General features: G+C 31.5%; 1 long non-coding RNA gene across 1 annotated transcript in view; it reads right to left on the minus strand.

Annotated features, from left to right (window-relative positions):
- Positions 1–2,557: 2,557 nt before the first annotated feature.
- The window catches only part of LOC146531543 (uncharacterized), a 51,593-nt gene continuing 35,052 nt past the window's right edge, over positions 2,558–19,098 (minus strand). The window contains exon 3 of the long non-coding RNA XR_014878775.1: positions 2,558–2,958. This is a non-coding gene — a long non-coding RNA (uncharacterized LOC146531543). The remainder of the gene's footprint in view (positions 2,959–19,098) is intronic.

Here is a 19,098-nt window from a genome sequence, read left to right on the forward strand (position 1 = left end):
AAGCTGTAACTTAACAATACCTTTCTCCCTTTACATTACATTCCGCACTTGCACCGTAGCAGAGTACCCAGAGGGAACCTGGGAACCTAGTGTTAAGATGCTCCGTTTCTATTAAAATACTTCCGTTCTCAACCGAGTTGAGTGGCGTGCTTTGCATCGGTAACAATACCTTAAGTAAATTGCTTATAAGACCTTTGAAATATGTACTTGTAGACCTACGTGTGTAAATGGTTCGTCCCTGTAATTTGAACATAGTATACGGTGTCGATTTGAAAAGAATAAGATTTTTGAATATATAATTTAACACCATATATAAGACCGTCTGACTGTAAGTGGGTTCACTTCTCACTCAGGGACATTCTTATATTTAATTTTGTTTCTTGCTCCGGCTGAATCGATGTCTCAGAAAATTGGAAAATGGCAATACCTATCCTGTCATGCAGGAAAAAGCGTAAACCATTTTTCTAATCTAAAAAAAAAAATAATAATAAATAATCATTTGAAATTGGAAAATGTAGAAGGGAAACCTTTATAAAAAGAAGTTACAAGGCTTAGCCCCGTTTCAATCAGTTCGATATATAAGAAGTTTTAGTTCAGTACGACTCTATCGGTCACATATAATGCAGAGATCGCGAAAGTCTGGAAGTTTCAAATTAAAAGAACTAGAACCCTACATTCATTTTATTAACTTGTTCTGTTTAATTTCATATAGAAATATAATACTTAAAATATTATATGTAATATATAGCATAGTATATAGACTCGCAGGAAAGTTGGAAACGTAAGTGTCTCAGTAAGAACGTAGTGTCTTACTTAAAATAGATAAGTCAAAGAAACTGAAATACAATAAATGGTATAAAGAAAAAAATAAACAATATTTATTTAAAAAGGTATATACTTTTTTCCTCATACCATCATATTGAAGTTGATAGAAATCCTTGCGTCAATGTTTGTAACATCCGTATAAATCCCGGTTAACAAAAGTCGTGAATACCGTCAATAACAATATACTCGTACAGTATGTAGAAGCTATATCAAAATTACAATTCGTAAATCTATTTTGCTGATGGAAAAAATAAAAATTATATCCATATATATTTATTGTTTTTTGTTCGATTTTTAGGGTTCCGTACTTTGAAATGGAAAAAAAACGGAACCTTTATATGATCATTTTGTTTTTCACAAAAAAGCGTGGAGGTATCAAGCTGATATTTATTTGAAATGTTCTACTGTTCTTTTGAATTGTGAAAAAATTAAACTTCTAAGCCAATACAATCAAAAGATAGAGCCATTTATGCCAATTTTCGAAACTCAAGGGAATCAAAACCTATAGGGTACTTTCCGTGAACTCGGACTCTTGAAATTTGGTACGAAACAACGTCTTATAGCACAAATAGAGGAAAAATAACGAAAAGTAAAAATTACTACTTATTATTTTTTATAGAAAAAAAAAATTAACAGCGTATATTTGTTCATTGCATACAAAATGAGTGCCCGCATACTTAAGTTTGTCTACATAAGTAAGCTATACTTCGTTTTCCAAGTTGACCTACTATCCTGAAATTGGTACGGAAGCTTCGGTGCGTGAATCCGACTCGCACCGGTTTTTTTATACGAAATTTCCCGAAAATTTCCGTGTTATTTACTTCATTAGAATAAAAACAAAATCATATAACCTTGCCCAATATGATTCTGAAATTGGGGTCTACTAATGGTATTACCGGCCCTTTTGATTATATATTAACGTGTGGTACCGAATAAACAATTAATGCCTGACCGATACAGTCAACGCTTTGATCTTCTTGTTGTTTATTCATGTTATTACTTAGCAAGTCATATGGCGTCGGTAGCTTAACCTGTCACATGTCAAGAATTACCTAATTACTTGTTGATTTTGTTTTCAATTTCACGCTTTATCCCGCATATATTAGGGTTCAAGAAGTTCAAGTATCAGGATTTGAGAGGTTAAAAAGTTCAAGAGGTACATGGGTTCATGAGATTCAAGGGTTCAAGAGGTTCAAAGGTTCAAGATACCCCGTTTCCGACTTTCCTCTGAGTTTTTAGGGGCATTGCTTTTTGAGTGATGGAACAAAACGCGACGCTTTGTCTCGTTACCGAAGCGAAAAAATGAAGATATTAATATTTTATAATTTATTACCTCGAGTTGGAATCCAATCCATAACTATCGCTTTTACAGTCACACGCTTATGTGACTATACCACGACGGCAATAGTTATTTAATATTTATTATATTTAAATAACTTTGTAATCCACCTACATTGTAAAGCTTCATATATATTATACAACGATTCGACAACTGCCTCATAACTCTAATTATAAGCTTCAAAACAAATGTTATAATTTATTAATTTATAAGGAAATTCCACATCGGTCGATGCGGTTAAAGTTTCGATTTCAAGGCCCTTCCTACATTCCTCATATATCGTTATAATATATTACTTATATTATATTTAATCATGGGGAACGGAGTGACTTAACTCTGGGTTCCCTTTGCCTGTCATGATAGATCTTATTATTAAAATATTAAAAAGGATATGGATTCGTGATCAGCTTGAGGCACCAGCTTCTAGGGCGTGTCTCCTGTGTTAAATATATGAGAGCAACCGGCGTGAAGCCAGGGTAAGGTAAGCCCTGGCCTCCCGTACTCTCCGTGCTCAGCCCACCCTCTGAGTCCGAGTCACCACCATCTGAGTCCGAGCACCCCCCACTCGAGACCGACCCCTCGCGGTACCCGTAGTAAGGCATCTCCCGTTCTCCCGACATTCACTTAACTTAACTTATAAGCTCATTTTTATCACTACACTACACTATTTCACCATATTTGTTTTTAACTTCAACTATACAGATAGGTGTCGGTCTGGATCGGTAACGAGTGCGCGCACAGTCCACTCAGAGACAGGAGAGCATGTTCCATGTTCACGGAATGTGGAAATTAATCTGAAACAAAGAAAAATAAGTTGAAATATTGAAAAATAATCTTATTAATATTGTTTTAATAAAATCGTTATATTTTAATTTCCATTCCAAATTTCATTTCGAAATAAGATTAACAGTTGTCAGTCAGTCACATTGATATAAATTAGAATTTTATCTTTATGCATTAAAAAAACGAGCTATACATTTATTTATTTTATACGTTTTTTTCATGGTGTATTGTATTTTATAAATAATTTCCTTTTATATGATACCCATATTAGGATTGTGTATAAATTAGTAAACCGCCATTTTGTTACGGCGGCCATTTTGGATTAACGAAGTCGTAATATAAATATTAACTGAATCGTACACTGGGAAGTGTATCAATTTGAAATTGCAAGAATCCACACTTACATATACACTAACACGGCAAGACAAATAAATGCTTATAAAAAACTAAAACAATTTTATATTTCCGCACATATATAAATTTATTATTCCGTTTGAAAACACATAATATTGTTATATCGTACATCAAAGTGTATATCAGCAAAAAAGAAACAAGAACAACTAATAAGCTCCGCGTGTGGAGGAAGTTGTAAATAATTTATGGAATACGAGAGTTATATGTGATCTTGGCTTCGAGAATTATTCCTTTTGATGATTGAAAGTGATCGTTTCGTAGTACTTAATTTAATTAGGTCTAAGGTTAAGTTTTCGCTGAAAATAAGTTTGTTTAATCAAAAATATTTTTATATTGCTTCATGCGAGTGATTGTGAAAGCGACAGGTTGTAGGTTCAATTCCCAATAAAGGAAATTAAATAGTTCAATTTATATAAAGTAAACAATATGTTTCTATTATTTTTTGTCTTTACCAGACTTTTTTAAGACAAGGTTTGTCACAACATCAATATACTACAGGTTTAGACCAAAATTTGTCTTTGAATAAGGAAGTAGAATAGATGATATAAGGAATTCAATGTGAAGTTTAAAAAAAAATCTATATCAATTTGACATAGACATAAATTGTCTCATATGATAGTAATAGAAAATTTTGTTAATTATAACAAAAGGTTAAAATACACAAAGCACCATAAGTTCAATGAATTCTGGGCTTTACTAAAAGCCAACTAGTAGAAGGCAAGGAAATGAAAATAGGAAATAGCGGTGAGATCAAGCGGAAGTACGCGTAATAGACGGAAAATTAAACTGAAAAATGAGAAAAGTTTTTGATATTATATTCGCTTTAAACTAGTTCCTGTAGAATAGAAAAATATTTATATATAAAAATATTCAAAAATGATTTACAAAAGTTTTAGATATTTCATATAAAAATCATTAAAAACTTAATTCATACAAAATTTTATACATCCGCAAATTTAAGTTTATCTATTTTTATAAATACAATTGGTACGGAACCCTCTGTAACCCCGAGTCCGATTCGCATTTCACCGGTTATTCTAATTATCAATATACTTAAATAAAAAAATCTACTAATAAATACTGAATATAATCTCTGAGTATTCTTAATAAATATTAAAATATATTTCTAAACGTATTTCCGAGCTGTGGGTTCCTTCATTAAGAGACAGGCTCTTAGTATCGAGAATACGAAAAATATTTTAAAGGAAAAATAAAACCTTTATTACGAATACTTGCGTAGGAACAAAAAAACGCTTTGTCGGGAGTAATAATTTGCGGACAAATGCTTGCCTATCAACAAAAAAAAAAAATAAATAAATAAGTTAATCACAATTTTTGTGGACCAATAACTATGGACTTTTTCATTAATTTATTAAATTTTAAGTTGGTGTAGGTGAGATCGATATACTATAACATAATGTGACATTACTTAACCTTGAAAAAAAAACATTATATTGCTGTACTTATTATCTTCTTTCTATACGATTCAAATTTTACAAACAAATTTTAGTTCCCCTATATTAGTGGCGGGAGCTTAGTCATTTGAGTGACGTAGCTTAAAACGTATTTAACCTAATTTTATTTTAGCTTGAAAAGTTTTAAAATTTCAAGTATATTTATTGCACTATTGACATTATTTTTAAATATTGCCTTTTTATTCGTTTTGTTATGCAGTAATCATTTAAGGCAGTCGTGGCGTAGGGGCACAAGGGTGTGACTGTAATGCGATGGTTGGGGGTTCGAACTGGACTAGGAGAAATTAATTACCAGTATTATTTATTATTATTTTCATTTCTTCGCTCTGACACCAAACCAAAATCCCGGCGTTAGATTCCGCCGCTCAACACGCAATGCCTCGAAAAATTTGAGGGAAAATGAAGAACGGAGTGTCTCAACACTAGGTTCCCTCTGCCTACCCTGCTACATGAGGGATACAGCGTGAAGCTGATTATGTAATGCAGTAATAGGTTATATTAATATTAATTCTAAATACAGTTGAATTGCTAACGGTACCTATATATAATTATAATGTTAAACTTAAAATTTTATTACTCATATTTTAGTCTGTGACGTTGATATTTTGCTATGTTGTCAGAATTTCTAATGATTTTATTTCAGGCAGTTGACTTCAGAAATGAAGAATTTCATGCAATTTGAATTATAAATGTCATGAAAGCATTATTTCAAATTATCTACTTTTTGAGGTTTACAATTTTTGATCATAAAGTTTCTTGTATGAAACTAGACCGCAGATATAACAATTACGACTAAAGAAAATGAAATATTTTCATTTCTTTGCTCTCAACACACAACGCTACTAGAATTTGGCGGAAAGTGGGGGACGAAAATGTCTTAATGATATTCCGTTATATATCTTAAAACTAGGTTTCAAGGTTCCCTCTGCCCTATCTGCTATATATAATTATACAGTATTAAACAAAAATAAATAAATCAACATCCATATTTAACATGCCATACCGACATTTTTAACATGCAGTTAAATAATGTTATGTAGTAAACAATTACATAAAACATAATTTATCCTTTACTCATTCTCAACCTCGTAATTTTCCTCTAAATACAATTCGCACATCAGTTAATAATAAAACACGTTACAATGTAACCCTACCAAATAATGTTTGCTCGAGAAACGGAAGGAATTTATGTTAACGTCTCAATCTGGCATGGAAAAGTAATAAAGATTGGGAACACGCGGAGCTTCTGTATTTGGGCATCATAATACCCCTTTAGTGTGCATAAAGAAGCACTCGTATCGTTTTTATGTCGAAGTTTCATGACTGTGAAATATTCTTTTAGCTTGTATGTATGTATGTATTTGTAGTGTTTTGTTGTATTTAATATGTATTTTGAAGTTTTTATTGCATACATGCCTTTGTTTTGCATAAAAACATTTGTTAATTGATTCAATATAATTTGCATTATATCAAAATTGATTAAGTTCTTTTTCTTTGATTTCCACTCGAGGAAATGATTGATTTCCGCCACTTAACACGCAATGCCTCTAGATTCCGGAGTCGGAAAGAGGGAAACGGATGCGGGAAACAGCGTGAAGCTGAAAAAAATCTATGCAAAAGAAGTATATGTAATAGAACAACTTAATGATAGTGCGTGACAACTGCTAAGTAATAGAAATATAATAAATATTATATGATTTAATAAATCTTTATTAAATGTAGGTATATAAAACATTTTTTATAGTAATAAAGACATAACAACACATTCGTAAGAATTATATTCTTAAATTACCTTCTCTTGAGAACTAAATTGAAGTAAAATTAGTTCAACTACGATCTCAATCGAATACGCAAGAATGTGAAATGTATCTAAGGCTCTTGATAATGTACATATATGTGCAAAGTTGGACCTTTTGTAAAAGCATTCCTGATACTGTACTAGTAGCTCACTGAACTAGTAGTGTATCGTGTTGGTAGCATAACTTATCCATTTGCCCGTATAACTTTGTAACAGTATGTACATTGGATGGGAATAGTAAAATAAATAATAATATGCAAGGTAATACACTAATAAGCAGAGTTCATTATGCATAATACAATCAATATATTTTTAATATCATATTGATTTACATTCAGTTATGTATGGACGTCCCGAGTGTCGCAACCGTCATTTTATCTATATAGGGGATGGGTAGCTGTAGCTGACGGACGGCAGCGGCCGAGTCAATTACTACGGTACTAATATATATAATACACATAAAGACTTGTACCAAAATAGTCGATATAAAACAATAATTCGAAACTTATAATGGCACGATGTTTTAGGATAGAATTTCTTATAAAGACAATATATGTGGGGCGACACATATTGTGGATTAAAGTGAATTGACCAATAGTATAATCACAAATGTTGCTTGACGTCGCGAAGGCTGACGTGATGAGGTCATGAAATGGAATGGAATCTGCAACAGCAGAGTTTACAATCGCAAGGTATGCGCCACGATGGCCTCTATAAATTTATTTTCTAAAAATGTATTTTTCTTTCCTAAATGTGAAAAAAACTTTCAAAATGCAAAAAATAAATAAGAATGATATATCATAAAAATATAGAACAAATATAAAAAATATAAGAATTTTGTCAAAAACACGTATCCTTCAATACTTATAAATTACCTGCGGCACGCCAGGCAATAGTCAGGCCATTTGTACCGTCAAATCGATTGTCACTACAAATATGCCATTATTCCTACGTGACGGTTCGTGCAACGTGATACCTACCGTGCTAAGGGAAATTGTACGACATTTATCATATTTTGTATTATCAAGAACAATTTATTTTTATTAGTAATAATATTTTAGAATTTTTATCATTTTAGTTGTTGAAATAAAACGGGAAAGTACGTGTTGGAGTCGCGCATGAAGGGTTCCATGTTATTATCTTTAAAAACGACAAAAAATTACGTTTCTTGTATGGGAAGCCTCGTAGAAATTATTTTATTAAAATTTTTAGTATTTTTTTTATGGCGGCAACAGAAATACATAATCTGTGAATATTTAAACTGTCTAACTGTGACGGCTTAAACTTACAAGTAGCTTCACGCTTTTATCCGCAGATGAAGATAGGCAGAGAGAAAATTGAGACTCTTGAGACATTGAGCGTTGAATGGTGAAATTCAACGCCGCGCTTTGTCTATCATAGCGAAGGCATGACTATAACTTAAGTGTAATAATTTCCAAAAGTAACAGTCGAATTTACAATGGCTGGGACACTGCGCTACGAAGGCTTCCACGTAAACGACAATCTCTAAATTGATATTTAAAAATTTGATCTAAATATTTTTTATTATAGTATTTGATATATACAAGTAAAATATATGTATAATACTACAGTGAAAAATATTTTTTACTCAATGACAAATTATTTTTAGTGAACTAACATATTAACGATTTGTACTGATGTTGTTAGATAATTGATTGGTACACCTAAATTAAATTAGACGACACTAAATTTCCATTAGCTATAGTCATCTATGTACATGTGTTTTTCATTATGTGTTGTGGCTGACAAGCGACACACGGTTGTGAGTTCGATAAATACTTAAAGAAATGCCAAATTTAATGCTGCGTTGAGTTACGCCACACAACACGCAATGCCTCGCGAATTCAGTAGAAAGTCGGGAAGGGAAGTGTCTTAATGAGAACGAAGTGTCTTAACACTAGGTTTCCATGTTCCCTCTATACTGAACGTACAAGAAAATTGTCTAACCGCATATAAATTCACCAAAACTTAACAACGTAAGGATACTATAATGAAACAAAAATATTTTTTCTCATTATACCAGAATCACCTTACCGCGCATCTCGTTAAGCGGAGTGAACAAACACCGTGGAGGTATGGCAATTAACATTATTGTGGCACTTCGGTCGATGCGGCTTTATGGGCATTACGCTCGGAATGGCCGCCATAAAGGATCGTGGACATACTGCTGTGAATGTTTTCTAAAGTGGGTTATACGACGAAAATCTCTAAATTTAACTTGCGAAATGAGTTAAAATAGAATATGCTTTTTTATGGTTTTATTAATATTGTTTTTTTAAACGTAAAATAAACTATTGAAATAGGTAAGACAACAATGTGTAAATATTATATTTTGCATATTTTTGTAGTCTTTGGAAACAGTTATTTTATGCGTAAAAGAACTTTGAAGGTGGTACTGTTGTAATAATATTTCAATTTGGTTAGATAGAGAGAGAAACTCGCACGAGGCGAGTATTGACGCGGATTTCAAAGGGGCCTTTTAGACCCATACTTGGATCGCCGGTACAGGGCAATGTTCCGTGCTTATAACTGAGCTGAGCTCTCATATATTTTTGATTTTATATATATTATATTCAAACAAATTATTATTAATTATCAATAACTTTAATGACAATGGTTTTATGACAAGAGCATTATATTAATTTACTCTACTTTATTATAAAAGTGACATAAGTTGTGAGTACCTTAATAATTCAAAGCTAACTATCAAAACTACATATACTACTACATAAGTATAATATACAATTTTTAATCCTCTTTAGAACATAATTACAGGTATATAGTCTTAGTTTTTCAATCCTTTGTATTGAGTTGTGGAAAAAAAAAACTATTTCTACTACATCATATAACGATAACCATAAAATTTAAAGAAAATTCTCATATCTTTTAATAATTCAATTAACTCACAACATATCCAATATCAATATATATTAATAATATCACCAATAATTATTCTTGAATAAAATAAAGTATTATATAAGTGACACATAGCACTATCCATCACGTTAAAGAGGCCATGTAAATGGGCTGAGCGCAGCAAATATTAATCATTTGTATGACAAACTAACAACTCCATACCGATCGAGTCAGTCGCTAGCACGTCGGGATAATAAATCAAAAGTTAGCATAAGGCCTGAAATACATTTGCTTCTCAGAAACTGATATTAAGTTTTATTAATAAAAATAGTTTTAATAAATTTAAAATATTTTGTTTCAGCTTCACGCTGTATCCCGCATGTAGTAGGCAGAGGAGACTAATGTTAAGACACTCCGCTCTCCATTTTTCGCCGAATTCTGGAGGCATTGTGTGTTGAGTGGAGGATCTCGCCACCAGAGCGAATAAATGAAAATATGCAGCGTGAAGTTCTGATATGAACATACAAAAAGACTAAAAATACTTGCAATTTTGTGTACTCTACGTTTATGTTTTTACAAACGAACATCTATGAAAACAAAAATTAATAAAGAATTTAAAACTTTCATTTTACACAAAATGTTCCCAATAAGAGCAAAACTTGAAATTACAGAAATTTAATTCCTCTGTCTACCAGAACAGAAAAAACAGAAAAAAACTTCCAAATAAAAAAAAAGAAAATATCCAGCCAAAGAAGAAATACTTATTTCAGTCAGCAAGACAAAACAAATGAACTCGCGATAGGAATAGCGACGGTGAAGCATCATAGCGTGGACTGAACGGCCATCAGAAACATTCTCTCTAAAGGTCGAGCGTAGCAAATGGGTTACAGATAGATGGATGGACATAACCTGATGTACGTGATAGGTTGGTGTTCGATTGGTAACAAATATTGTATAAGAAACTTTGTTCTTATTTTTACCTATTTAATAAAACTTTACAATATTTATTATATTTATTCAATATTTATTCAATTATTTATTGGTAAAATTGGTAAAAAGGTAATTAATGATTGGTAAAAATTAATCATCAATGTAATGTTTCAAGATTTTCGAATATTTTTAGTCTTAATCACATAAAATGTACTCAATTTGTTTAGGAATATCATAAAATTTTACATAGTTAACATTTGATTAAAATAAATATGGCGTTGAAGTTCGCCATTCAACACGTAATGGTTCAAAAATCTAGCGGAAACTGGGGAACGGCGAATCCTAACACTAGGACACCTCTGAATACTTTACTATACCTACGGGAAAAAACGTGAAGCTGCTTTTTTTCTTAACACTTTGCAAGGAAGACAAATAATATCAAATAAAAACATGCTTACAAGCTTACACGAATCTTTAGTCACTTTACATATAAATAGTATCACAGCAATTCCATATGAAATGACTGAAGCGCGTGTCTTGAATGGTCGGCCGCGCTGATGCCGCATGCCGATGTACTCATATAGTACCGAAGTGGTACAATAGGTTATATTTATTTTTGTCTGTCTGTTTGTGATTCCAGACGACGTGATAGGTTGTTTGAATTTAAATCACTCTTTTTTTTAGTTTCCTCTTGTAACCCACATTTAACAGTGTAGGGAACTTGGGAACCTAGTGTTAGTAGACATTTTGTTCTCCACTTTCCGCCGAATATTTTAAGGCATTCCGTGTTGAGTGGTAAATTCAATGCAGGGCGTTTATTTTGGTGCGAGAGTGAAGAAATGAATATTAAGTATTTAATTCACTCCAGTGGCAATCGAACCCACGACCGTCGACCCTGCGCCATTACTGGCCTTGTAATATACTAATAATTATAATAAGTTTTATAAATTTTAAATACATTAATTAGCATTCCTATGAAAACTTGGTAGCATAAGCTCTTTTATATAAGCTTTATACGTTATCGATATAGTGAATGTTAATGAGGCCTATTCACTATATTCCAATTCAGTAGAGCAAATATTAAACAGCTAAAATTTTAATTTTAAATATTTGTATTTTATAGCAACTTTTTAATCAACTAATAGAAAATGGGAAAAAAATATATAAAGATTGAGGCCAGTTATGGCGTAGGGACACAAGTGTGTGTGTGTGATTGTAAACGCGTCTGTTTGTGGGTTCAATCCCCATTCGAGGAAGCAGAAATATTTATTTAAATTTATATTTTTATTTCATTTGTTCTAGTGTCGAGTCAAATCGCGGTGTTGAGTTCCGCATTCAACACCTACCCCACTGTGTCCGGGATACAATGTGAAGCTGATTTAATTTATTAAAGGTAAAAATATATGTTTCTTTTGTCTTTCTGTAAATGCGGTGGCTGTGGTTTCGATTCCCACTCTGGTGAATGAAGTATATTCGTTTAAGAAATAATCCATTCGTCTCATCTGGTATAAGACTAAGAGCGGCGTTGAACTCCGTAACTCAACAGCGTCCAATCAATCTACTGTTAAATTAAAAGGCTAATGTACACTTTTATATTATTTAATATAATTATTTTTATATTTTTTAATTAATATTATGTATACGTTAATTAAACACCTTGCCTGTTTAAATAAATGAATTATTCGTGGGGCTTCTTTGAAATGAGTGAAATGAGTGATTGTAAACACTAATTGTAGCTTCAAACGGAATATGAAGCCGACGTTGTCAAATGTGAATGGCGAGAGTAATTTTAGTATGGAATATTATTAATTATAACATATTTTAATTAAGTTAAATGTGTAATAAAAGGAGTAATTTGGGAGCGTAGAATGGGACAGAAATTATTTGTTTTCATTAATATTTTGGATATGGAGGAAACATTTATGTGATATCGTATATTATAGTATTTTTTTAGTATAGCTTATAAAGCAGCATATATAGCAGAAGGAACCTGGGAACCTAGTTTTAAGACACTATTTTCCCATTAAGACATTTCCCTTATCACGAGTGGGAATCGAACCACAACCAACCAACCAACTATTTACATTCAAACACATTTAAATTTGTATTCTTATAGTTTTCATCGATTCAGGTCTAATATTGAATAAAATGTATAATAGTATTCTGTATTATCATTTACTATGAATCGAGTAAACATTTGTTAGGTGTTGATATGTTAAATAGTTTGAAGCGATATTTACAAGTGTATTGTGATACTCATTTATTATAATAATGTCAAAGCTAGAATAAATGTCTACATATTATATTTTTTAACCTGTTTCTGTAATGTGAAAATATTAAATAATAAAAAATTATATTTCCATTGCGGTGTTCCGCTGCTCAACACGAAATGCCTCCAGAGTTTGATGGAAAAAGGCATAAGTGAAATCTTAAGAGGAATAGAACGTCTTAACACTAGGTTCCCAAGTTCTCTCTGCCTACCCTGCTACGTGTTGGATATAGCGTGAATCAGAAAAAAAAACAGAAAAATAATACAAATGAATTTTCCCAAGTAAAATATTCTACAAACATAATATATTAACAAAATCTATTTTAGAGTGCAAAATCAAACACGCGAGAGCTAAATAAGAACATTTAAACCCCTTATTTCCGTACTACAGTTATTTCCAATGTCAGTCAGTCAGTTTATTTTCATAACTCCCAACATCAATATTTTCTTACTCCATACGAATTTGAACACCTCCATCGAGATTTGATAAATGTTTATTGTATTTATTGAGATTGTATAGCAATGCTATCAATATAATTGTTTTTATTTAGTTTGATATACTGGGGTATTTACCTTTGAAAACTTTTATAGATTTAAGTGTAAATATTACTAAAAATATGTACTGAAATCTAGTAATATCTTTGTAAATCGTACGTTATTAATTTCCCTCTGCCTAACCATAGGAGGGCAGAAAAAAAGCAAAAAAATACCTAAAATCTGTATTCCCAAGAATCGCAAAAAATAATAAACATAATATTAAGACGTTGGTAATAGCGTTAGAAATGACGTTTGGGGCTCCGATGTCTCTCATCCCTTATTTAAAGTAAATCTATTTTGAATTCAAAAATTCTTGTAAAGTAAGTAATTTTTGAATTTTAAATAATGAATATAGTTGAGTTAAGAGACTAACATTTCGTGATTTCACGATTTAAAAAGCTTGGGTTGTGATAGATGAAAAATTTTAAATTTTAGAATAAAAAATTTTTCCCTGACATGAACAGATATTCATATTAAATAACGCTGCTACGGCAACTGAATGGTTGCAATTGCAACTAGAAAATTAAATTCAACGTTCTAAAGTACGAGATATTATAAAATTCCTACATGTTTCATTCTAAAATTATAATTTTATTACTTACATATATTTTGAGGCATAAAGAAAGATTAATTGGAAGAACATAACGTGACACATGCGGATCTTAGCGCTGCAAATTGTCTTTTTAGACATATAAATAAAAAAACTTTAAAATACGTCAATAATATTCCTTTCAAATATTTTTAAATATTAAAACAATTAAGGGACTAAGCTTATAATATAATTCTATAACAAACATATTGACGTGATAACGTCAATAGTCAATGATTATAACCGTAAACGTCATTCGTATAAATCGATGAACTCGATTGCACGCACGATATAGCATGAGTCATTGTCACGTTCCACTTGAGCCGAAAGTGAGAGCGAGAGAGAGGCTCAAATGATAGAGAGGGACGACCGGTATGAGCATTCATAATGTTACTTGTAAATAATCAGAATAATTAGTAAAAAATGATTAAAATTAACGAGAGCAAATAAATGTTAAAATATCAAAAAAATGGATTTTTAATTAACTTTTTTTTTGTATTACAGAAAATAATGTTAATCCAGTGATAATAATTCAAATTTATTCATAAAAATATGCATTTTAATCAATGTATTCTTAATTTTTTAGCAAATAAAACAAGGATATCATAAGTAAATGATCACAATAAGAAATAACACGAATAGTCTTTTTTTCAAGTAGGTATACGTAACAAAAGTAACTTTATCCAATACACGAACACCTTGTTAAATAAAAGATCCACTCGGTTCACCCGTCTTGGTATCGTTAGAAACTACTCTAGCCTGTAAGTGATTGTTATCTTGTTTCCACAGCATTTAAGGAGTTCCGCCCACGGCTTGTTCAATGCTCATTAGGTGCTTAGGGCAGTGATTTGCGCACTTGGGTTAAAATTGTTTACAGATTTAAAGTTTATTTTTTGAGTTTTAAAGTTTATTGTTACTTATAAAAGTCATGTTTATAAATATTAATAATCGTAATATAGTTGGATTATGTGAATTAAAATGCAGTAATAGTTGATTTAATTTTTTTTCCTAAGCCTAACCTAATATAATTTAGTATGATTTTACTAATTTTCATCTGACGTTTTCTTGTTCTCTAGGGACTTTTCCACACATAGGGTAGGCAAGGGGAAGTTTCTGAAAAACTAATGCAATTATTTAATTATTTCTACATTACATTACTACAAAATAAATAAACAAGTATCGTTCCACCAAAACATTAAGTTTTCACAATACAAACCCAAGTTATTTCGATATTATATTGTTAAGCTCCGATATTAACTGGAATAGTTTCTGCGTTCATCTATTTCATGCAAGAGTTCCAAAGTTATTGTATTTCTTGCTCCGTATATCGAAATCTGCTTAATTAACTTAGTTTAACCCCAGCTATTGGGTAGATTGATTTGATAGCTTCTGGAACCTACTGTTTATTTCAATGGGACGGAGAGTTTTAATATTAGGTTCCCAGGTTCCCTTTGTCAAACTTTCTTTGTATGGTAATACAGCGTGTAGCTAAAAAAAGCAAAAAAACCTTAATAATAATAAAGTAACGACTCTACAAAAAATATTATATATGTATATTTCTTAGTTATTGCATTTGTAAAGTTAATTGATAAATATTGGAAACATATTTAAAAGTGCCCTGTGAAATATTTTACGACTACTATTATTGATAAAACAATCTATTATAAAAATAACAATGGAGTGTCTTCTCATTGTATTATCTCTCTCAGAATATGACGTACAAACCGAGAAGATAAAAAATAGAATAAAGAAACTTGCTCATATATCATCACATATTTCTCTATATTATATCTAAAATGAAATAAAATGTAATTATACCAAAATATTATTTAATAAAATTATAAATTAAAATTAAATTTAATCAGCTTCATGCTGTATCCAGCACACAGCAGGATAGACTAAGGTAACCTAGTGTTAAGACACTCCGTTCTCCAAATTATAATATTTGCAAATATAAACAAAACACAAATGCTCCAGGATATCGTAAAAAATTTAAAAGTAAATTATAAAAGAGTGTATAAAACGACAGAAGGTCAGCAGTTGGGCCTGTTCATCGGCGATCACTTGTCCGCATTGTTTATATTACGCATCTATTTTTACTTCATCTACCCATTGTTAGTGTTAGCGGACCGTGGTGTATGCTTGTGGTGTTGGGTTATTAATATTATGGCTTTTCTACCTTATTTTAGAGTAATTATTGGTTGGATTTTGAAGATTTTGGTTCATTTTGATGAGAAATTAAGGTTATCTTTTAAATGTATTTGAAAAATAAGCAGTTTCACGCTTTTTTCGATAGTAGAGGCATAGAGAAAGCATAGTGTTTCTTATGAATTATTTTTATTTCATTATTAATAATTGTAAACGATGTTTTTTCAATACATTATATTATATTTATGTTTAGTTCTATACATAACTAGCGGACCCGGACGCGGCTACGCCTGCTTGAAATATAAGAATATAATTTCTATAGAAGTATACTATTATATTTATTTTCATAAGGATGAATATCAAAATGACGCGGTAACGAACGCGGTCGCGTAGCGACGACGGTTGTTATTAACATGGCAGAATAAATTGCATGTCAAATTAGAAAGTATTTTAATTTATTAGTATATATGTGTAATGTAATGTTATATAGCCTATAGCACTTCTGAAGAATGCAGCTTTCATACAAAACAAAAACAAAGTAAATCGATCCAGTAGATCCAGAGATCTTAGCGTTCAAACAAACAAACAAACAAACAAACAAACTCTTCCGCTTTATTATATTAGTATAGATAGCAAAAATAGTTACATAAAGAATTCTTATTACAATATTTATGATATTGAAGAAGGCAATAAGACAATAAGTAAGTACAGACAGACAGACAGAGTCATTTTTATATGAGAAATTAGTTTAAAATTAAAAAAAGTTTAAAATCATTAAAATAGCAAAGTTTTCCGTCTGCGAATGCTAAAATGAAAACATAGTGATCTCAGTACATATGCATGGCTATAATTAGATTTCAATATTTAACTGTACAGGACGAAAACACCATAAACAAATGTGTAATAAATAGTGTTCTAATATGTCGGTACTATTAATATGTTTCCAATATTTATGAATGAAATAATTTTACAAATGTAATAACTAAGAAATATACATATATAACAATCCTTGTAGAGTCGATACTCTATTTATTTATTTTTCTTCGTGTGTTAAAATATTTATCTATGTTGTGGCAACTCTTGTGACTGTTCGAGGAAATAAACTATTTAATAATTTATTTTTTTCACTGTAGTAACAAGACAAAGCGCAGCACTAAGTTTTACCAATGATCTCGAAAATCTGGTGGAAAGTAGGGAACAGGGTGTCTTAAAACTAGGGACACATATCCTGATATATACATGATACAGCGTTAAGATAAAACTAGTGCTGGGAGGTCACTTCGTTCCCATTAAGACATTTCCGTTCCCACTTTCCACTGAATTCTAAAGACATTGAGTGTAGCCTCGTTACCAAAATCAGAAAAAAAAAACTAAATACTTCATTACTACTTCCCTCGAGTGGCAATCAAATCCACGACCTTTATTTATTATCGGATTCACAGTATAATTGTAATTAAAAGAAAGACATTTTGGAATTTTGGTGCTAATATAAACAGATTTAATATAAGAGCAATTTGTGAGCATATGGTATCTAATTCGGCGTTAGTGAGTTTATTTTAAAATTTGCAAACATTTAAATTGGTAACGCAGCATAAACTAACATCAAAGTCTACTCTGGTAACACACAACCTGCACATGTTTTAGAAATAAAAAATAACGATATTTTCTCAATAAATTTCAGAATCTCGAATAACTTAATGGAAGTAATAATAATAAATTAGAAGCAAACGATATCTTTAAATTAAGACATTGTATACAAATTTCGTCCACAATAAGAAAATGTTTTATTCATTTCATTATTTACAACCTCATCTATTAGATGCCATTTGTGTAGATGCTATTAGATGCCAGTGGGTGCGTGTTCGATGCTCCGTTTGGGAATAAATTTCCCTACTCTGACGAAATATAACATTAGCGTCAATAAAACACTTTCGAGATATTACGTGTTCAGAAAATTAACACGTAAAATGTCGTATTGTGGCGTTAAGTGGAAAACACACACTAAGTTGTCACCCTCCGGGAAAAGGCGTGAAGCTGAAATATTTTAGCATTACAATGAATCCTGCGTACATAGCAGGGAGGGCAGTCCTGGGAACCTAATGTTAAGGAACTCTGTTCTTATTAAGACACTTCTGCTCCCCACTTTGCAACAAGTTCTTGAGACTATGTGCATTTTGTGGGGGAACTCAGTTTCCAGAAAAAGACTAGAACATTATTAAATACTTAATTCCTCGAGCGTGCATCAAACCCACTATCAGTAGCGCTTACAGGCCTTCCAGGACTACCCTCAATAATAACTAAACGAAAAACAATAAAAAAACTGCACAAACCTCTACAATTGAGTTAGAAACCATCACATGAGCTAAACTCACGTAATTCCTCCGCCTTTACGTAAGGGAATGTTTTGTATCACTCAGTAGTAAATCAATTGCCAAATTCCAGTTCGTTTATTATGTTTGTCCGAATCTTCCGTTGTTTGATCGATTGTTGGACGGATGGATTCTTTCTTTTGACCGTAGCGTTTGAATTTTGAAGATGAAGTTGAAAATGAAGTTGAGTTTGAAGATTAAACATGTTTTGTGAAATAATATTTGTATATTATTCTTGTTTAAATGGTTGGAATGGAATGGTTAAAGTATGTACTGATCGAAATATTTATGGTATTGATGATGGGTCTACTGCAACAAACCATTTTTAATGCTATTGGTTCTTGAACCCACGTTATACAGCAGGGTAGGCAGAGAGAACCTAGTGTTAAAACACTTCCCACAGCTCTCCACTTTCCTCCAAAATTTTCATGGTATTATGCGCTGATGTGCGAGCCTGTTGCCAGAGCGAAGAAATGAAAATATTAATAAATAATAATTCATTCTACAGAGGGTATATATGTATTTGTTAGGATTTATAGCCCACGCCTTTTAACCACTAGTCTTAACACCCTACTTTACCTAAACCGGTGATAAAATAAAAAAAACAATACCTCATATTGTTATAAAGCCAATTAGATTCCCTTACAACCACGGACGGAAGTGACTAAAGTTTGCGATTAAGTTCCCGAATACATTGTGCTTGGCAAACTGCCGAGGTGCACTCGTGCGGACTTGGAGCTTAGAG

This window comes from Heliconius melpomene, chromosome 15 (genome assembly GCF_056956725.1).
Source record: "Heliconius melpomene rosina isolate 202511_hmr_F chromosome 15, ASM5695672v1, whole genome shotgun sequence".
NCBI classification, from domain to species: Eukaryota; Metazoa; Arthropoda; class Insecta; order Lepidoptera; family Nymphalidae; genus Heliconius; species Heliconius melpomene.